This window comes from Onychostruthus taczanowskii, unplaced genomic scaffold (assembly GCF_017590055.1).
Source record: "Onychostruthus taczanowskii isolate IOZ18803 unplaced genomic scaffold, ASM1759005v1 scaffold2, whole genome shotgun sequence".
Lineage (NCBI taxonomy): Eukaryota > Metazoa > Chordata > Aves > Passeriformes > Passeridae > Onychostruthus > Onychostruthus taczanowskii.
Window position 1 is genome coordinate 1,024,313 of NW_024499239.1, and position 19,143 is coordinate 1,043,455.

At 41.4% G+C, this 19,143-nt stretch overlaps 1 protein-coding gene across 2 annotated transcripts in view; it reads left to right on the forward strand.

Moving 5' to 3' along the window:
* The first annotated feature begins 898 nt into the window (after positions 1–898).
* MTUS1 (microtubule associated scaffold protein 1) overlaps positions 899–19,143 on the forward strand; it is a 116,663-nt gene continuing 98,418 nt past the window's right edge. The window contains exon 1 of one of the 2 annotated variants that reach the window (XM_041402555.1): positions 899–1,550. The gene's annotated coding sequence lies outside the window, so the exon portion shown is untranslated. Of the gene's footprint in view, positions 1,551–1,617; positions 1,840–19,143 lie in introns of those variants that run through there. The other variant, XM_041402554.1, reaches the window with a different exon arrangement.

Here is a 19,143-nt window from a genome sequence, read left to right on the forward strand (position 1 = left end):
GCATGTTTAATTCTGAATCATATTCATCACATATATAAATAGCCAGCAACTGTATATAGTAGAGGAGGGCAGAGAGGAAGGTCAGGGAACTAGCTTGATGTCAAGAAAGCATTTCCTGTGGAGTCACCAAATCTGTCCTGGACAGACTCCTACATTGGCACACAGGGAGCCTGAAGGCAGCTGTGCCCTCATGCACCAGACATGCCAGGTAAGTGTCTCCAACCTTGCTGGCATTTGGAAGCTTCTCTTCCCCAGAATTCACATAGGCATAATTTACTTCTTAGGGCTTTGCAATGATGAGTAAAAGATTTTTCCTCTCTGCCTTACATTATGGGTAATGCCACCACTGTGAAGACAACTTTACTGCCAAATCCCCAGCAGCTACTCCACTGGGTCAGGGAGACAACGAAAATATGAACCTTCTCCACTGAAATCCGAGTGGACAGATCCTGGAGGGAAGTGCTGGCTCTACTACCACTGAAATCCAGGATGCTGAGCCCTAAGAAGTGGTAGCAAATAATACCATGGACAGAATGCTAAAAAGATTATGGCAGAGTCTGAAGTTGTGGTCAGTCACTAAACTCACACACTTTCTATCTGGTTTGCGTTATAAATCACTCTGCATAAACACAAACTTAGCACAAGACTGTCATTGCACATCTTAGGCCATCAAGAAAATTATGCCTGAACCTCCTGAGACTTCTTGTTGTAACATAGACATTGCCCTAGTGTTGTTACACACTGTTTTGCTAAGGTAGCTCTCAGTTGACTTCACAGAATCTTCGAGGCTGGAAGAGACCTTTAAGATCATCAAGTCCAACTGTCAACCCAGCACTGCCATTGTAACCAGTAAACCCGATCACCAGGCACCGGATCCAGACGCCTCTTAAGCATCTCCAGGAGCGACGACTCCACCGCCTCCCTGGGCATCGCAGTATGTTGCAGGAACTTCGCAGGAATAAACTTCTTTTCCACTCTCCGCAGTCGGGTCGGCAGCAGTGGGCACGCGAGCGAGCCGGCCGCCTCCCGCAGCAGCCCGGGGCGGCAGGGATGGCAGCGCGGCACGCCGGGGGCAGGGCCCTGCCGCGGGAATGCGGCCCGGCCGGCCCAGGCGCTGCCCCGGGCGGGTGATTTAGCCCGGCTCTCCAGCACCGGGGCATCCCACGCTTCTCACCCCGCGCGCCGGCCGTGAAGCCACACGCGGTTTAGGAACTGAAACGAGACCAGGCGGGTTTTGTCGCCGTCGGTTGTGAGTTTGAACCAGCGCACTTTGCCCGGCTGGAGCAAGGTCACTGCCTGCCCCGGCTCGGCCAGGGCCCACCATCCGCCAAGACCCGCACCACCCCGGTCCCGCCGACAGCCCTCAGGAGGATCCGGCTGCGGCAACCGGGGAAGCGGCCAGATCCTCCTCCATCCCGTGCGGTATTTTTAGCCGCTGACCCAGTTCCCCCGCTCGGCTACCTGCGCCTCTCTTACCGCCCGGCCGGGCCCCCCCGCCGACAAACGCACCGCCCAGGGCCGGCCCGGCCCCGCCGCCCGGCCAGCGCCAGGTGAGGGGAGCAGCTGCGGGGCAGGTGCGCCCGGAACACGGTGGCGGCGCCTCGCACCGGACGGCCCGGAGAGGGCGCGGGGCTGCTGAAGGGGCGCAGTCCGGGGCGGGACAGCCGCGAACGGCAAGCCGGCGGCGCTGGCGAGGAGCGGGCGGGCTGGTGCGGGCGCGGCGCTGCCGGGGCCTCCGCGGGGGCGGAGGGGGGGCGGTGCCGGCGGCGAGAGCGGCCGCGGCGCAGTTTTCTGCAGCGGCGCCGATCTACAAGTGAGGGGCAGTGTGTGCGTGTCGCCGTAAGTGCTGACTTACTGTCTTTTACAGAAGTGTGAATGCTCCCCTTTCTTCTCTTCCTTGTCTTTTTCTCCTCGCTCTCTCAGCGAGGGCTTCCCGGGGTGGCCGGATAACGGGGCACGGGAGAGGAGCGCGGCTGCGGCTTCCCGGGGGAAGCGGGTCACTGCCGCCGTTCCGTCGTGCTCCAGCCTGCTTTCCTTCTGTGCTCTTTGGCAATTGCCGCCCGCCGCGTTCCCGCGGCCCCGGCGAGGTGAGGCTGAGCCGCGGCCTCGGGGCGCAGCGCAGGTGCGGCTGCAGCGGGGCTCGCCCCGAGGGGCCTTGCCCCTGGGCTGAGGGGTCACAGCTTCGGCCGGCCCAGGTTGTGAGTTTGGAGTTTTCGATATTGAGAGGTACGGAAATTGTATATTGCTGTGGCAGCTTTTTTTTTTTTTTTTTTTTTTTTTTTTTTTTTTTTTCCCTATCTAGATGAACACTGACACCGTGTTTGATATGTGTAAAATGTGCTACAGCTCGCTCTCGTGCACCCGGAGTGCTTTGGTCCTGCACTACAAGCACGAACACTCCTGAGGTTTTTAAAGGGGTATTTTTAATGCTCGCTCCTCTGCTTGCTGCTATTTATACCATGCAAGGTTGGCAAGGAGAGGAGAGCTAGAGTTTGAAAAGGACATTGAGCTTTAACTTGATACCATTGTTTCAAGGCAAGAGAATGCAGATATTTAAAATAAAACAAAACAAAGAAATGCCCAGAAAACAACCCCGTGAAAACACCCTGCCTGTTTTTCTACTGCATGATCCAAGCAGAGAACTGAGCATCCCCTTCTGGTTAGGGTATGTAGGTGGTGTTCTGCCATGCGGTCTAAGCCTGTACTTTGGTTTTATTATTTGTTTGCTTTATGCTTGTGATGTGATGGACAGTCCAGCTGGTTAAACCCCACACCGGGGGATTATCTGAAAGATGAAGTCTCACACTGGCAGATGAATGACTTTCACTTAGGTAAAAGAAATCATTACTGGTCACTGCCTATGCATTGTAAGGTCTTAGAGTAGCTATAATGTAAAATATTGTTGACACTAAGTCTGACAAATTGGATGATACCTGTGCTGTTGAATATATATTAGTGGGTAATCAATTTCTTTCTTCTTTTTCTGAATTAATTTGGTACACAGTTACACGTCTCTCTAAAGTCATTATCATCGCTTATATCACTAAGATTTTCAGAGTGCATGGTGACAACTAATATGATGGATCTCCCTCTCTGGATTGCTAAATAAGATTGGTATTGAAAATTGTTTATTCCTCGTGACAAGCACCGTGCTCTGGTGGAACTGCAGAGCAGCATTGTAGCGGCTGGCTCGCGTGACTGCACACCAGCCACTGGGGTTAACTTAGTTCTCCTAGTGCTAATTATCATGGGTGAGCAATGGATTGCATTTGAGCTCTGTTTTTATGGAGTAATTGTACGTGTGGTAACAAGGCTCTGCTAAAAATTCATATAGTCACTTTTAAAATATTGCAAAGCTTTGACTTCTGGCTGAGATCAGTCTGCTTCAGAACTGTAGCTGAAACAGTGATCATAATCTGGTAAATCTGATACTAAAACTTTACCTAATGTGATTTTGCATTCAGAGTAAGCATGATTCTGTATGCAAAGATTCCATAACTTGAAAATATTTGAACAAATGTTAAATTTTTAGTAGCTAACCCCTTAATGTGGTTTCATGATATTTTTGAGCAGTTGTGATTCAGTAAATAGGAAGCCGGATGCATAATTGTTCCTTATTCTCATGTGTTTTACTTACAGCTGAAATCAATATCTGAGAACTGACTGACTGCAGAAGTGCAGTGTGAAGGCCTTGAAAAAGTCAGCATTTGACAGAGTAATGACTAAATGCATTTGGAGCTTCTGTTTCTAACTCTTGCATTTTGGGGTTTCAAACTTTTGTCTTCAACCACATATGTTGGAAGTGGGTTTCTTTTTTAGGCAGAGCCAAGAATCTTGTACAAAAATGTCAACTCTAAGGAGGCTTTTTTTTTTTTTTTTTTAATCTTCTAGGATTTACTGTTGGGCTGAGATTTAACATGTCGGGTAGCTAATGGTCTCAACAATCTAGCAAAATAATTGCTAAGATTTGTAATAGGAACTATGGAATACAGATTAGCCAGCTGATAGTGTGGGACTGATTTTTTTTTATCTACAGAAATAAAGGTGTACTTATGTTTTTATGCATATATATGTGCCATGTACATGTATAAATGTATATGTTTTGTGTAGAAGTGTGGCATATTACATATTCATACAAGATGTGAAAGTGCACCAGTGCTGTAGTTTGTTTGATGATGAGATCAGATTATGTGATCAGAAGTGCCACGTGTGGTATGCATGATTCAACAGAAGCTGCTGAAGTGATTGCCTGCCCTAAGTCCCTGTTTCTGTTCAAGTAATTTTGTTCTATTCATTCAGTTTCATGAAGTATCCTGATTTACCATTTAATTGGGAAAATCAAGCATTTTTAGTTGCCTTTATCCCTTTAATTTAGAGAATTACCTGGTGAGTTTGTGAAATGCTTATTCTGTGGAGTAGTTTGGAGTTAAAGGTGGAAAAGTTAATGCTCTTTATTCTGCTTTACTTGATTGCAAGAATTAGGGCTTCTTCAGTGTTTGTCTGTGGAACTGGCTGTTGTACAGTTTGCTCTATGCAAACATTAAAGTGGGAATGATAACAGCCTACTTCTTTTTAAGGGAGTGCTTGCACTGTGGAGTTTTTTTTGCTTTTCCTGATTTTATGTATGAAGATGTTTTTAGACTCAGTTGTTGCTCTGATGGAGGCATGGGAAGAATGGTTTTCTGCTTTCCTATTTTCTCTGTTGTTGGGGAGATGATTCCACAGAGTATGCTGTGCATAGGTATGCTTTATTATCTGACAGAAAAGTCAGTGCTAGTTGATAATTTTGTGTCCTCCAAGTAAAAATATTATATTAATTATGAGTTGTAGTTTTCTACATGAGTGGGCTTTTTCAGTGCCAAAAAGTTATGTCAGTGGGAAATTTCCTTTTTCCCATCCTTAGCACCTGTATTAACTTCAGTTTTATTTCATGGACTTCTTCCCTTGAATGAATTGCATTAATCCTTTTACATTAACTCAGACTGCTTTAGTTACTACTCTGTTTTGTTTTTGCATCAAGAAAAACTGAAACTGCTCTTAGTGGATGACTTTGATGTGATCTGTGAATTGCCCACTTGTATTGACTCCCCAATGTCTGTTGTCATTCCACTTTAGATGGTTCCCTTAATGTCTGTCATTTTGTTTGGCTTAGCCGTAGATTTTATTTGAGCCCTTCCAATTTGGCTAAGTTGTCAGTGTACGCTCAGCAATCTTCAAATACTTAAACATTTCACCATTTTTTTTTCTTTTACAATCTTAGATAACTATTTTTAAAAATTAAAACTAGCCTATTTTTGCATTTAATAGAAATGTGGATTTAAATATTGCAACATGGTAATTATGCAGGGAAATGAAACTAGTGCAGTTAAGGCACTGGGAGTTGAGATATTGTAACCCGCAGTGGGTTTTGATGAGCTAGTTCTAGTGCAGATCCCTGTGAGTGTGTGTACAGAGTTGTCTGTGTGCTCAGAGTAACAGTGATCATCGGCTGTACAGCAGAATCCCTGAGGTGGGGTGAAACAGTTGGAATGTGTGTGGTGTAGCACTTCATTCTAGTGGCTAGTATTCCTAGCATGGCTAATGTCTTTTACTCTGTACTCTCTATACTGTGTCTAACAGGAAGAAATAGGACAAGCATTCTTCCGGAGTCAGTTTCCCTGCTGTGTTTGCTCTGTTCATGTCAGTGAAGAAATGGACAAGCCTTCTTCAAGCAAAGCCAGAGTACTGAAGAAGGAATTGGCATTACTATAAAAAAGACGTTGTAGATACATTATATGGGTTTTTTCCCTGATCTCCTGTCCATGTATGAGGTCCATATAGTGTGTTCCGGGCTTGTTAGTTCAGTTTGATAGCATTATCTGACACCAGTGAGGTCTGGGTGGAGTGATCTGTGAAATAGTGCTCCTTTTGTCTTTCTGAGATCAGCTGTAAACGTATGCGACTGGCCAAAAAAGAAATTATTAACATCACTGGGCTCCTGAAAGAGTGTGACTCTACTCTTGGATGAGTGTGGGTAGTTGGTGCTGCAAGTGTCAGAGAGGGCGTTTTGCCTCCATTCATCCCCTGTTGGAGTTGTAGCTGAGGCTGCTGCCTTGTCATGTCTCTAGTGCTGGATTGCAGCAGACTGAATAATCTTGACTGAAGAATTTAAATATAGGAGGATTTTGCTGCATCGTCATTTCAGGAGAGTTTGGGAACTAAGGATCTGTATGCCTTTGGGTAGTCTGAGGGCACGGTGGTAAAGACTATGAGCTGATGAATAAACTACTGTTAAACAAGAAAGACTATAAGTTGTCCATTAACTATGTTTTGTGTGCCCATTCTCACAATTAACATGGATATGCCTTTCTTATTTTACTTGGTGCTTTACCTGTATGCTTCTAGTGATTCAAATATGATTACTCTTACCTGAGGATGCTAAAGGTAAGATCACTGAACTGTTTCAAGACCATGGTGGGACACCATTTATAAATTGGAGATATAAATGGAAGATGCTGCTGTGCTGGCTTATGCACAGTGCACATCCTGTGAATGCATAGTCTACAAGAATCATCAGTTCTTGGGCAGATCTGAGTTGCTTGTTCTTAAATCTGATTCAAATGCTTTAGTGGCAGCGAAATGTTTTTTGTTTTTTTTTTTTGCTATTGTTATTAGAGGTATTTGAAGTACCAGTGATGTGACTTTAAAAGGGAAGTCAGGAAGTACTTTCATAATATTTTCCTCAGGTTTGTATTTTTCTTTAAAAGGTGTTCTAATTTACAGAATTACAGTTTGCCTGGGAAATACCTTCTTCCAGCCTCCAAACAAGTAGGACTACAGCCTGTGCTAGATCAGGTCAGACATTGCAGTGTGCAGCTGAGTCTTGCAAATCTGTAGCTGGAGGTTCTGTAACCTGTTTTGGGTAATCTAGCAAATAACTTTGTTTAAGGAAAGAAATAACTTGAACTAGGATGGATGGTGAGCCGTTTACAGGATTATAGGCAAGTGTTATAGAAGTTAGTTGGCAATTGTACCTGCTTTTGGTACTGAACTCTTTCAGATGAAACACTGAGACCTTCAAGGAAATTGATCTAAAGTGAACTGTTGATGGCCCTTGCCTCTGAAATGATGCTGATCAGATGATTAATTCTGCCCTTGAGCAGGACCATAGCTCTTTATTGCAGCTCTGAGTTGCAAGAAGATTATAGTTCTGCCGTTTTCTGAATGCTGCCTCTTGCTGTAAGAAATTCTCACATGCTCCCCTGTGAGCCTGTCATTTCATCCAGTTTTATGAAGTTTTGATGTGTCAGATGTCCTTAGCATTACTTTTAGTTTGAGGGGGGAAAAAAATCTCCAAATTTTCTGGGTGAAGTTAGCATGAAATTTGACTATTTTTAGTGGTATATTGGTAAATGGTGAATAATTGGAAGACTGCTTAGTGGATAGAAGTAATAGCTTGATAAAAATTATTCTGTAGAAAAGTGGCATATATACAGTGTGTTAAACTGGAAGTTTGGCTTTGCAAGCTTTATTTAAAAGTTCTGGAGTTCTAGTAACCTGTGCTCTGCAGTGGTCAGTACAACTTCCACTCTGTGGAGCAAAAGCAACAATACACAGCTGTTGTTATTTTTAAACTGGGTGTCCAGTTTTAGAGGCATATAAGGGATTGCTTGATTGGAAATTGTTGAAATTGAATCTATTTTTCACTCTGAGTTGCTTTGTTTATTTTCTTCTCCTGCTTATTTTATTACTTTTGATGTCTTTAATTCTGTGTTACTTAATGTCACTTCTCTGTAGTGGCTATATTTCAAACGGGTAGTTTGCTTGTGTCTATCTTGGTCTTTAAGTTGCTCAATTAAAAAGACAGCTTATGGCAAAGTCATTCATCATGAATATTTGGAAATAAGCTGTGTAGGTGTTCATTTTGGGAGATACTGGTTGATACAGAAAACAAATATGCAGCATGCATCCCAATATTAGGATTATTTATATCAATATTAATTCACCATTTAACTTACAAAGCAACATAAAACTTTAATAGTGTCAGTATGCTGTCCTCTTGAATCTTTGTGATGTTCTTTCGGGAAAAAAAACCCTGAAGAATAACTTGAAGTTTGGATTTGAGAGGCTTTTAATACTCACTTTGCCACAGGCAGTGCTTTTTGGACTGTCATGTCATCTGCAATGATGTCACTCTGGAGATGACATAGTGTCATAGTGATGACACTATGGAGATTAAACTCTTCCGGTATTCTATTGATGGAGTTTTACTTGTTGCAAAGCATGAACTTCCCTAAAATCTTCATTACCTGGCTTTATTTAAACATTTGTTAAACCTTCTGCAGATTTGCACTGGTTTTGTTCATACTTAAATTGTGCTCTTTGAGGTTAGCAAACTTAAACATCACAGTTTTCAGAAAATACAGTCCCATCATTAGATCAGTGTATAACTTTCCCAGAAACTGGAGAACTAAATGTAATAAAAAGCAAACTGTTGCACCTTGATTTGCTGCCGACATTTGTCTGAAAGCTTACGTTGGTTGGTGAAGGAGCTGACAACACATTAAAGCTTAAATAAACCCACTAGGTTGAAAGGATGGGTTGTTTGAAGAACTAATTCTTGCAGCAAGGTGTATGCAGTATTAGAGTTGTCACTTTGTGGAATGTAAAAACTAACTTCTATTAGTGATCATCTATCTTAATTCCTGGGAGTATACATTGTTCTCAACATTTTGTACTGAAAGAGTGGCTTGTTTAGCTCCTCTCTGAAATCAGCACTGAAACTGTCTTCTCATACTGTTTTTCAGCACAGACATTTAGCCTGGCTCATTAGAAAATTTTCTGTAGAGATTGGACAACCGTACTTAGGGTGCTGGAGAAAGCCTCCTCTGTTGTCTTTGATGCCATGTACAGACTCTCTATGTAAGGCTCAGTGCAGTTTGCTGCAGGTGATCCTGTCCTCCTTTTTTGTCGTTTTGGTTTGAAGTTTTTTCTGTAAAAGCGTTGGCTGAAACTAGACGGTGCTTTGTCCATCATTGCATGTGGACTTTGTGATTTCCTCTAAGAGGATTGACATCTTTTAGTTTTGCAAATGTGCTGGTGTTCAAACAATTACTGAATTATTGTATGTCTCTTTTTGACTCGCCACTTCTTTCTGCTTATTCATTTGAGGAGGAAAAAAAAAAGAAGAAAAGGAGTGCTTGTATTGAACTGTTCCTTTCCACCTTTTGGTGGAAGGACATTAATCTTTTCAGTTCTGCCATGTGTGTGATTATTTCTGACTCCTGGCTGAAGCTCTTAATGGCCATGTGGCTTCTTTGTTGATGCTGTCTAAGCATGTGAAGCACTGATGCTGCCTCCACTGTGTCTGTGTTGAGTTGCAGGACAGCTCACCTTTGATGCTGCTGGTTGATGGCTGTGTGATGCAGACCATTTCTGGATGTACTGGCCTAGCAGTTCTTGGCAGTGTAAGCAGGCTCTGTCTCTTGCAGTGCGCTCTCATCTGATGGGTGCACTGGTTATTGCTGTTCTCCCATCAGTCGTCCATCAGTCATCGAGGTTTTTAAACCATTACTCTGTGGCTGACTACTATCTAATCTTGGGAAGCCTATTGATTGCTGTTTCACTGTTGCAATCTTACCTAATTGCATGGCTTGCCTGCCAGTTTCACCTCTGCAAGACGCCCTTGGTGCTGACTTGACCGTTTTATTACATTGTAGATATCTAGAAGGTATCTACAAAAATTTGCAGAAATTTGGTGTTTCTTTCTGTTAGTACTATCTGAACAACTCCATGTTTCAGGTGTGTTCTCTACCAGATACTTTTAAGTGGGCAGCCTATATGGTGCTATATCATCTCAGTAATACTTCAGGTGTAAGTTTGCAGGAGCTGAAGTCTACTGCAGACTTCCACCAAAGAGAATGTTATTTTGTATGCTTTATTTGTTCCTCATTTAGTGTTACAAGCCAGACTTATGGAACTTCTTTCTTAATCCTTTATCTTTCAAGAAGTGTGGAAGGTACATGAACTGTTTTTATTGTCTGTCAAATTTCATCCTTTTCAGGTCTCTGTTAGCAGCAGCTGCCATCAGCAGCCCAAAGGTGCTGGAATAAAATCTGTTGGTATGATTCATAGTTCATATATGTTATAACATGTGACTTGATTTAATGAATTTGTTGCCAGAATTGTCTGAGAATTATTTTTATATCACGTAGTAGATTACTTACTTACCGTGTACTTTTTTTGATGCTTCTTTTGATTTTGTATGAGTAATTTTATTTGTTGCTGAGTTTTAGGTAATGAAAGTGTTTGCATCTACAGGTGGATTGCTGGAGTTGTTCCTTTGCAAGCTTTCCCTGAATGAGAGGAATTTCTTGGATATTTTGCTCTGTTTGCATCCTTACTTGTGTCTCAGTATAGAAGCATCTCAGAACTACGGATGTTCCCTGTAATGATCTGTGTTTCCTCTGCTTTGTTTCATTGTCATAAACAATTCATGGGGCCTGTTGAGGAATTGTTGTAGTTGAGTGTTATGAAACTGAACTGTCTGGGTGTTGTCTCCTGACACATTATTATAATCAGCCAGAACCTTGATGCCAGGAGATAATGAAGGCTGGTTCTGCAATCTGCATAGGTTAGTGGCCTTGGGCAGTTGGATGCCTTTAGGTGTTTGCACTCTCAGTATCTGCCTGGAAGGACGGCAGAGGCTTGCCAAGCGGCTGGGAAGGTCACCTACTTTTGTGTGCTTCAGTCTGTACTAACAGAGTGAATGTTCTTGCTCTGCTCTTGTGTAATGAATAGCTTCTCATTTGGAGCTGTGCAGACCACTGCTTCACCTAAGGATTCTTTGTGCTCTGTAGATCCTTGATATTGTAATAGCAGATAATACAAACATTGTGAGCTTGGCAGTTTTCTCATGAGATTGGACATGCTTTTGGACATCCATTTTGTTATGTACACTGCTTGTGGTAAAAGCTTGCTTCTACTTTATTGCACAAGCACACAGATCAAGATATCTGAGAAGTTTCTGTATGTGGTTAGGACTCATCTTTACCTTTCTTTCCTTGCTCTGTACTTGTTTTGGTTTGTGTGCCATAGATTTTGTGTAATAAAGTGTCCTACTGCTCAGCACGTGGGCTCCAAAGTCAAATACCATAAAGTCAGTCTTCTGTGTTACAGATTTCTCATAGGTTTCATAATAGTTTTATTTGATATAATTTATTCATGCTTCTCTGTTTTAATCAAGCTGCGTCTCAACACGGAAGAAGTTAAAGTCTGGCTCCAAATTTCGGCCAGCTTGAGCTGGTAGTTCATTTAATACTTTAATTGCAAGGTGATAATTGAATAGGAGTTGTCTTCAGTTTCCAACATGCAGAGGCTGTATCATTAGACCTTCTGAAGTCTTGCTAAAAGCTGCCTTTACTGAAAGATGTATTGCAGCTTTGGCTATTACTTCAACAAGAAAAGTATTGAGCATGTTTTTTGTTGTTGTATTGGACCAGTAGCTTCCCTGCTTGCCCAGATGACTGTTGGCAGGTGCTTCAAGCACGAGGTGGTGGTGCATGCCGTGTTAGTTGGGGTCTCTGGATGTTTTTTAGCATTCGGCTTTTTCCACCTGTCCCAGCCTAGTGGCAATCAGGACTGTAATTCTTCCCCTTGGTGCCTAGCTATCTTTATTGCAGTAAGCTGAACTGCTGGCCTCACACAGGTCACCAAACTGTTGTGCTGGTGTGTGAGCCTTACTCTACAACAGCTGTAGTCACAAAAACACATTTGTAAAAAATGCACTTTTTAGACAAAATAAGCACCGTGGAGCCTTGAAAGAAACTACTGTAATGTACTCAAAACTGAGAAGAGTGAAAGTAAGAAACTGCAGTGGTTAGAGCAGCTCTCCCAGCAGAACATTTGACACTTCAGTGGTGTAGCTTGGCATGTGGGCATGCCTCCAGCCTTTACTCTCCTAGGGGTTACCCTGTTGGTAAGGTGTCACCTAAATATAGTAAGCCTGTGTGGTGGGGGTGGTTTTTTCCCCTGCAATGGGCTATTTTCAGTGTAAAATAAGCAGGAGAGCTTTGTGTTCTACAAGGTCACTCCATCACAGGCTTTCAGATGTTTCCAGTTGTTCTGCTTTCTTATTGAAGGCCATGTAGAAACTGCGTGGCAAACCTTGAGATCAGTATTTCTGTTCTCTAATCTGGAGTGGGGTGCATATCATTGGTAGAAGATGTCTGGTTCTGTAGAGGTCATTCCATAGTATCTACGTAAGTTATATTTAGTGCATGTTTTTATCTGATTGGTGTCAGACTAAAGCTGCTGTTAAAAACTGCTTACTTATTTATAATCATAGAGAACGCAAGCTTCCCGTGGAGGGGCAGTGTGGAATTTTGTTCTTAAAAAAAATGTGGGGGAAGAGGTTTCTAGGAAAAAAAAAATCAGTTGCAGTGTGTTCTTGATGGCTGGTTGGTGGTGGTTTTGTGTTGCCCACCAATAGCTTCATATAAAAGTATGCTTGTGGTTGTCAAATGTGAATACAGTTAGATGCTGTAGAGAATTAAATTTCTCAATCTCCAGGACTAATCATGGTCTGCAGGTAGCAGAAAGTGACTTACAACACAGTTGCAAAGTGGTGGACTGGCTCCTTCCCTGAACTTCCTGCAATGATGGTCTCACCCCCCTGCCCCCCTAGCCGCACCTGCCCCCCCTTCCCCCCAAAAAAAAGAAAAAAAAGCAAACCAAAAAAACCACCAAACCACCAAAAAAACCCAAAACACCTAAACCCAAAAACATTTAAAAATGCAGTATTCGTGTCCATCCCATCTCTGTTACTTATGAGTGAACACTTGGAACAGTTTACAAACAGGTTCTTAAATATCATAACTGTTAATAGTCTTTCAGTGTATAAGTTTTGTTTTCTGTTTTTGTTGTAGAGAAGTCTTAGATGGCAAATTCATCTTACTTTGTGCCTCAAAGTAACATTGAATAACCAGATAACCATACAATATAAAACTATTACAAGTAACTGTAGCAACCCTGTATTTTTTCATTCAGCAAAAGAGTAGCATTTTTAAACACAGAAGATTAATCTGTAGTATTGGAAAGGGAAAATGTCAAATTTTCAGACAGTGTTTCTGTGCACTTTTTCGAATAAGTCTGTCATTGAAGTGATTATGAGTGCTGTAGTATCTTTTCCAGGCTCTTCAGCTCTTCCAGAAATTACTTTCAGAAAGAGGCAGAATGGCCTTTGTACTCAATGATACTGCCTAGAGAAAAATTTAATCCCTCTGGCCAACGGCTGCCTTTCTGCAAACCAGTGACTTTGAGGTTAATGTTTAAATATTTAAATGGATTTGGCATGTTGCCATTTAAGTGGAACAGAATGTGCTTAACCTGAAACTCAAACAGTTCCCTGGGTAGCCAAATAAATAAATAAATTACTCAATAGTGCAGTGATCTGGTAAATTGAAAGATGGTAGTTTAACCCTAATCCTGAACAGGGTTATCCCAAAGGAGGAATACCTGTCTTATTTTTTTCTATTTAGTTGATGGCAATTTTTACAGATGTTATCGGAACTTTTTACCCTGTTCTTAGGCTAAGTGGTAGCACTCATCTGTGGATCAAAGTCCAGTATAAACAAGTTCTGGTGTAGGGTACTGATCTGCATGAGCTAATTTTAAACTTGTTGAAAACTGGGTAACTTGCTAAATTTGGATGATTTTATTTTTAGTTCTCTTTCTTTGGGTTGGAACGTAAGGGTTAAAGAAAGGTTTGATGCGTGCAAAGCTTAGTTTGGGAGTCTTGATGCTTACAACTTGAAATGGAAGAATTGAAAGAAGAAAGGTAAGAGCAAGTGCACCTGGCATTCTTCACATCTCTAGGGCTCTCTGCCTTAATCAAGAGGGCTGGGTTACCAGTGCCTGGAAGAGAGGTGGGAGCTTTGGCCTTAAGACTGCATCTAATCCAGTCAGATTCTGACCTTAAGTTTACCAAGAACTTTGCTAAAAGCATCCCACTCAGGGAAGCGTTTCCTGCCTCTCATGCCAAATGATGCAAACCCAGGTTTTCTGCCAAGTATCCCAAGGATTTTCTCATTTTCTTCACATTCTGCACTGGTGACAGCATGCTGTCTGTAGTTGAGAGAATGAAGCAGTGTTCAAGGTATGCTAAAGTAAGCTGGGCTGGACAGGAGAGACAATTTTTTTTCCTCATCATGCTTTTTTATACAAATCTCATGTTCAAGTTAAACAAGTATGTGAATTTTTCATTTATAGTTGTGAAACCTTACACTTCTGAACTCTTAATGAAAATAATTATAAATCACATAACTCCAAGCCTATGAAAGAAGTATTTGAGTTTGCAACAACTTCCCAGACATTTTGCTTAACTCAGATTGTGTGGTATTTGTACTACAGCACTGAAGTTAAATTGTCTGGGGCAGTGTTAGGTATTTGCTTGAGCTCATGTTTGCATCCTAGGGAAAGGAATGATACTGCAAATGTCCAGCACAGAATTCATACATCACATACTATGATGTGATTTATGTGAACCAAAGGGGGGTCCCCTCATAAATGGTTCGGAAATCTGCACAGTACCATAAAGCATCCTCCACGTGAGTGCTACAACTCTCAAACTGATTATGAACTACTTACTCTTCTATATCATCTATATCAGTAGTTGAAGACAATTTTGTCACAGTTTAATGTATTGATGATTTCCTTATAAATGAAAAAGAAATTTCTACTTAAATAACTGTTTCATGGGCCATTTCAGGAAGGGAGGACAGACAGACTGCTTCTCATAGACCAGCCTCTTCCTCCTGGTGGTTCAGAGGTAAAGGGAAGATCAAGACAAAGAAAAGTTTACTTTTGAGTGCTTTATAGATGGGTATAAAAGGACAATCTGTTTTTCATTCAAGAAATAACACATTAAATACCTCAGCTAGAGAACTTGCAGTAGGAGCTTTTAATATGAAATTTTCAAATCTTGCTTCTGAAGAAAAATGTTCTTTTTTACCCCTTGCGTGTTAAATGAGATGAAGGAGAACAATATGTTCAAACTGTCAGCTTAACTCTTAAAAGATTACAGTGATCTGTGCCTGGTGCTGCCATGTATAGCCAGCTTGCTCCTGCAGCACTCTTTAGCATCCTTAGTCTAGGAAAACTTTTCATTAGGGAAAAGAATCTAGCAGTCAAAAGTAGTAGGCAACAAATTAGAAAAAAACTGTTCAGGAAAGCACGCAGACTGCAGATTTAATCAGTTTACAAAATATGAATGGATGGGTCAAAGAGAAGATAAATTTGGATCTGTTCTGAACGGGAGAGGAGAAGGAGGGCAGATGGTTGGTGATCACTTCTTTTACAGGGAGATATTTGCACTGTATTTAAATAGAGTGAAAGTATGTTAATCTCCCTGAGAGAGACTGTTATGGGCAAAATGGGGAGTAATGAATTAGAAACATCAGTCCAGAGCTCAGTATTGAGTAACCTTAAAGAGCAGCTTTTAAGAAATCCTTAAAGTCATAACCAAGCCATAACAAGTTCAACTAGGAACCAAGGAAAGATGAGATGAGGCAGGCAGCCAATGATGAGATGAGGCAGGCTTGGCACAGCAGGGGAGAAAGGAGCTGTGTGTGCAAACTTCCACTGGTGTTGCTTTTATTTTGGGGATGGTGTTAGCATGTGGCTGTTAGATGGCTGTGGTTAACATACCCTGCCTTGTCCCTTGTGCCAGCTGAGCAGCGGCAGCATTCACCACCCAGTGATTCTGAATGCAGAATGCTTGTGGTGCTGAGGGTGAGTATCAGCCTGAGTATCCTCCTAGTCAATAGCTGTATACTTATTGCTTTAGTTCCTTCTGTTTTCTGCATCTTTGTGTGTTGTTTTTGTTTTGTCATCCAGGTTTAACCCCCCTGGCATGAGCAGGAATATGTTCAATTAGATCAGGTTGCTCAAAGCCTCACCTCAACCTGGCCTTAAACACTTCCGGGGTGAGGCATCCACAACATCTCTATTCAACCTGTTCCAGTTTATCACCACCCTACAGTAAATAATTTCTTCCTAATGTCTAATCTAAACCTACTGTCTTTCAGTCTGTAACCATTCCCCCTTGGCCTGTTACTACATGCTCTTGTAAATAGTTTCCATATTTCTGGTAGGCTCCCTTCAGGTAGTGAAAGGCTGCAATTAAGTCACCCGACGTTTCTTTTCCAGGCTGAATAATCCCAGTTCTCTCAGCCTTGATGATTATAACCTGGAGACAGCTATTCCTATTCTGTAGGTGGTCAACTCTCTATTTTCCTATTAAATTTCTGACAGTGTTTTTCTGATGATAAGTGCAATGAACTGGTAGTCAGTATTTGAGGCTGTGAGGTGGGATCTCAATGACAAACTGTGTAGTGCCGAAGTCTTGGCTCTTCCAGTGTCGTATTCTTCCACTGGTAACTCTGTGGAGCTGTATTATGCTGTGTGTTAGATGGAGTTTGAAGCCTATTGCCATCCACTTAAGTTTTGCAAGGCAGAAAGAAACTTGGATTTGCCAAAGTAGTTTGACACCTTGAAGAACTTAAGTGCTAAAAAGCTCATTGGTATAGAGAGCTTGTCATGCAAGAACATGGGATAGCTGAAAGAGTTGTTTCCTCTTCAAAGAGCAATCATTTTATTCATTTAGCCTCTATTGCTAAAAGGATGTCTTAGCAATGTAACAGTTATCACCTATTTCTCTAAAGGCAAAAGAATGAGTTGATGCTCTGTGCCTTCTTCCATAATGATGCATTATCAATTCTCACTTCTAAGATAACTGCATCATTTCTTGTAATACTTCTGTATCACCAACTGGATGCACACTGTCCACTGGATACCTTAGATTCCTAACATTGTTTCTGAAATATTGGAGGCTTTTGCATTAAAAAAAAGGTGTTTAATTTTGTGATCTGTTAAGAGATTTCAGTTGGCTTCATTCTTTATAGCTTGAAAACTCAGACATTGAACTGAATAATTTAAATGAATGCAAGAAAGTTCTCACTGAAAAAGAGAAATTACTCTGAAATGTTTAACTCTTCAATTGTTAATCTGTGTACTCAAACACAGTGGTTTGTCTGTGTTTAAAAGTGTCAGTGAGCACATATCACTCAGATGGCGTAATTTAAATTATGAATATGTTACAGTGAAGTTTAATATAACTATGGTAATTTCACATTTAAATTGACTTTGTTAAAATGTACTTGTTTGTATTTATTACAACTCTTTTATAGCCCGGGGAAAGAAATATTTTCAGACGGTGACAGTACCTTTAACACTGTTTCACATAACTAATGTATTCTAGTTTTTTTTTTCTCTTCCCTCTTTTCCTGCAATCTTGGATTAATTTAGAAGCCTAGAGTAAATAGGTTTAGCAGCAAGTTATACACTTCCAGATTAATTATATGATGTGGTTAAATTAATTTAGTAAAGGAAAGTCTTCAGTTTTTTGGAAGTACCATTTTCACCTTTACTTGCCTGTAGCAGACAGGAGTTAAGAGACTGCAGTTTATATCCCTTAAAAAAGGTGAGGGAGAACTGTTAGTTCCATGAGGCAAAATAAATAATTATATAACCTGTTGCAGTATGACTTCCAAACAACTGTTCTTTTCTTAGGCTGCCTGAAGGTAGGCTAAGATTACATTTATCCAAGCTGCTCTGCAGACATTTCAGTGTAAAATTCTCTTCCAGGGAACTGTATGTTGTAATTTGTCATACACAGGAGAAGGACAGAGACAGTGGGGGAAACACCTGCGCGCGCGTGTGTGTGTTTCTCTGTGACCTAGAGCACAGGCTCAGTGTTTTGCCATGGCCCCACCTGTATGCCTTCAGTGCCCAGCACCTTGTGGAGCCTTGTGCAGACAGCACTAATGGCCCTAGGCTGCAGGAACTCCTGGCCACAGCAATTGCTCTGAAGTAACTTTGTAGCTGGACTGTATTGGAGTTGTGGTAGCCCGCAGCTTTACAAAAACAATAGTTTGTGGTTTAAAAGTCTTCTGAGTTCCTCAGTCGCAAAAAAAGTGAGTTGAGTAAGTCTGTCCTCCTCTTGCTTCAGATCTGGCCAGGCAAAGGTGTGCTTATTTTGTTTGCTACAGGTTTTGTCCCTCAGTGTGAACATGATCCAAAGTGTTACAGAAAAGACCTGTCTACAAATAGCATTTGTCAAACTTGTGAAGTCCTTGTCAAACTTCCTGAATTGTTGGTAGCATGCAGGGAGTTTTTGATGCAGTGCTGGCAGAGTGTCTAAGGAAAATTCCTCAGCCTGAGTCTTTTATTGCTGCGTGGCTGAACTGATCTTTGAAACTTGGAATCTTGTGAGAGGACTCTCTCTAATCTGGCTTCTATGGTTTTGTTTTATTTTAGTTCTTCCCTTACTCTCGCTGATTTCTTATACTCTGCTGTATGCCACTGCGGAGAGCTTTTCATGACTAATCTAACTGAGCCTCAACTTGTCTCTTCTGAAAGGCTTGTGCTTTGAATAAGTACTTAGTTTGTGAGGTATGTTTCTTTCTACTATGCCCTAGTGTAAGTTGCTGTTATACACCAAATAACTTCCCAGATTTATTGCTTGAAGTTGTTTGTTTCATGAACATAGAAACATGCTTTTATATGTGACACTTGCAGTTTATTCTTTACTGCTTAGAGGTTGAAAAGATTATTAGCATTTTCTCAGGCTATTTGCTTAAAAGTGATTCAAAGTAAACCTTTTTGTTGTAAAAATTACCTAGAAAGTGATAGTACTTGTGAGTGAGGTTTGGTGCTTGTACTGAATGATAAACATGTATTGTCATTGATTTCATGTTCCCTGTGTTTTAAATTTTACAGCTAACCCCGAAGTGTTAGTGGCTTCCATAGTTAAGGCTAAAGACATACCAGGCTGACAGACAAATGCCAAAAAACCCCTTTCATGTAGTTTCCATATGTTGGTGACACACTGTTTCCTGGAAGGCTGGTTGCTGTGTTGGCAAAACTAGTGTAATATGTCATTTTCTATTAGAAGTTTAGAAAGGACTATCAAGTTCCAGTTCTTCAAATGGAGAGTTGGGAATGATAAAGGGCCTCTACTTAGTGGGCCTTTTTGCTATTCTCAGTATTTGAAGTGATCTTCAATCATTGATCCTTGCATGCTAAGGTATTGCTTTTCTATGTCTC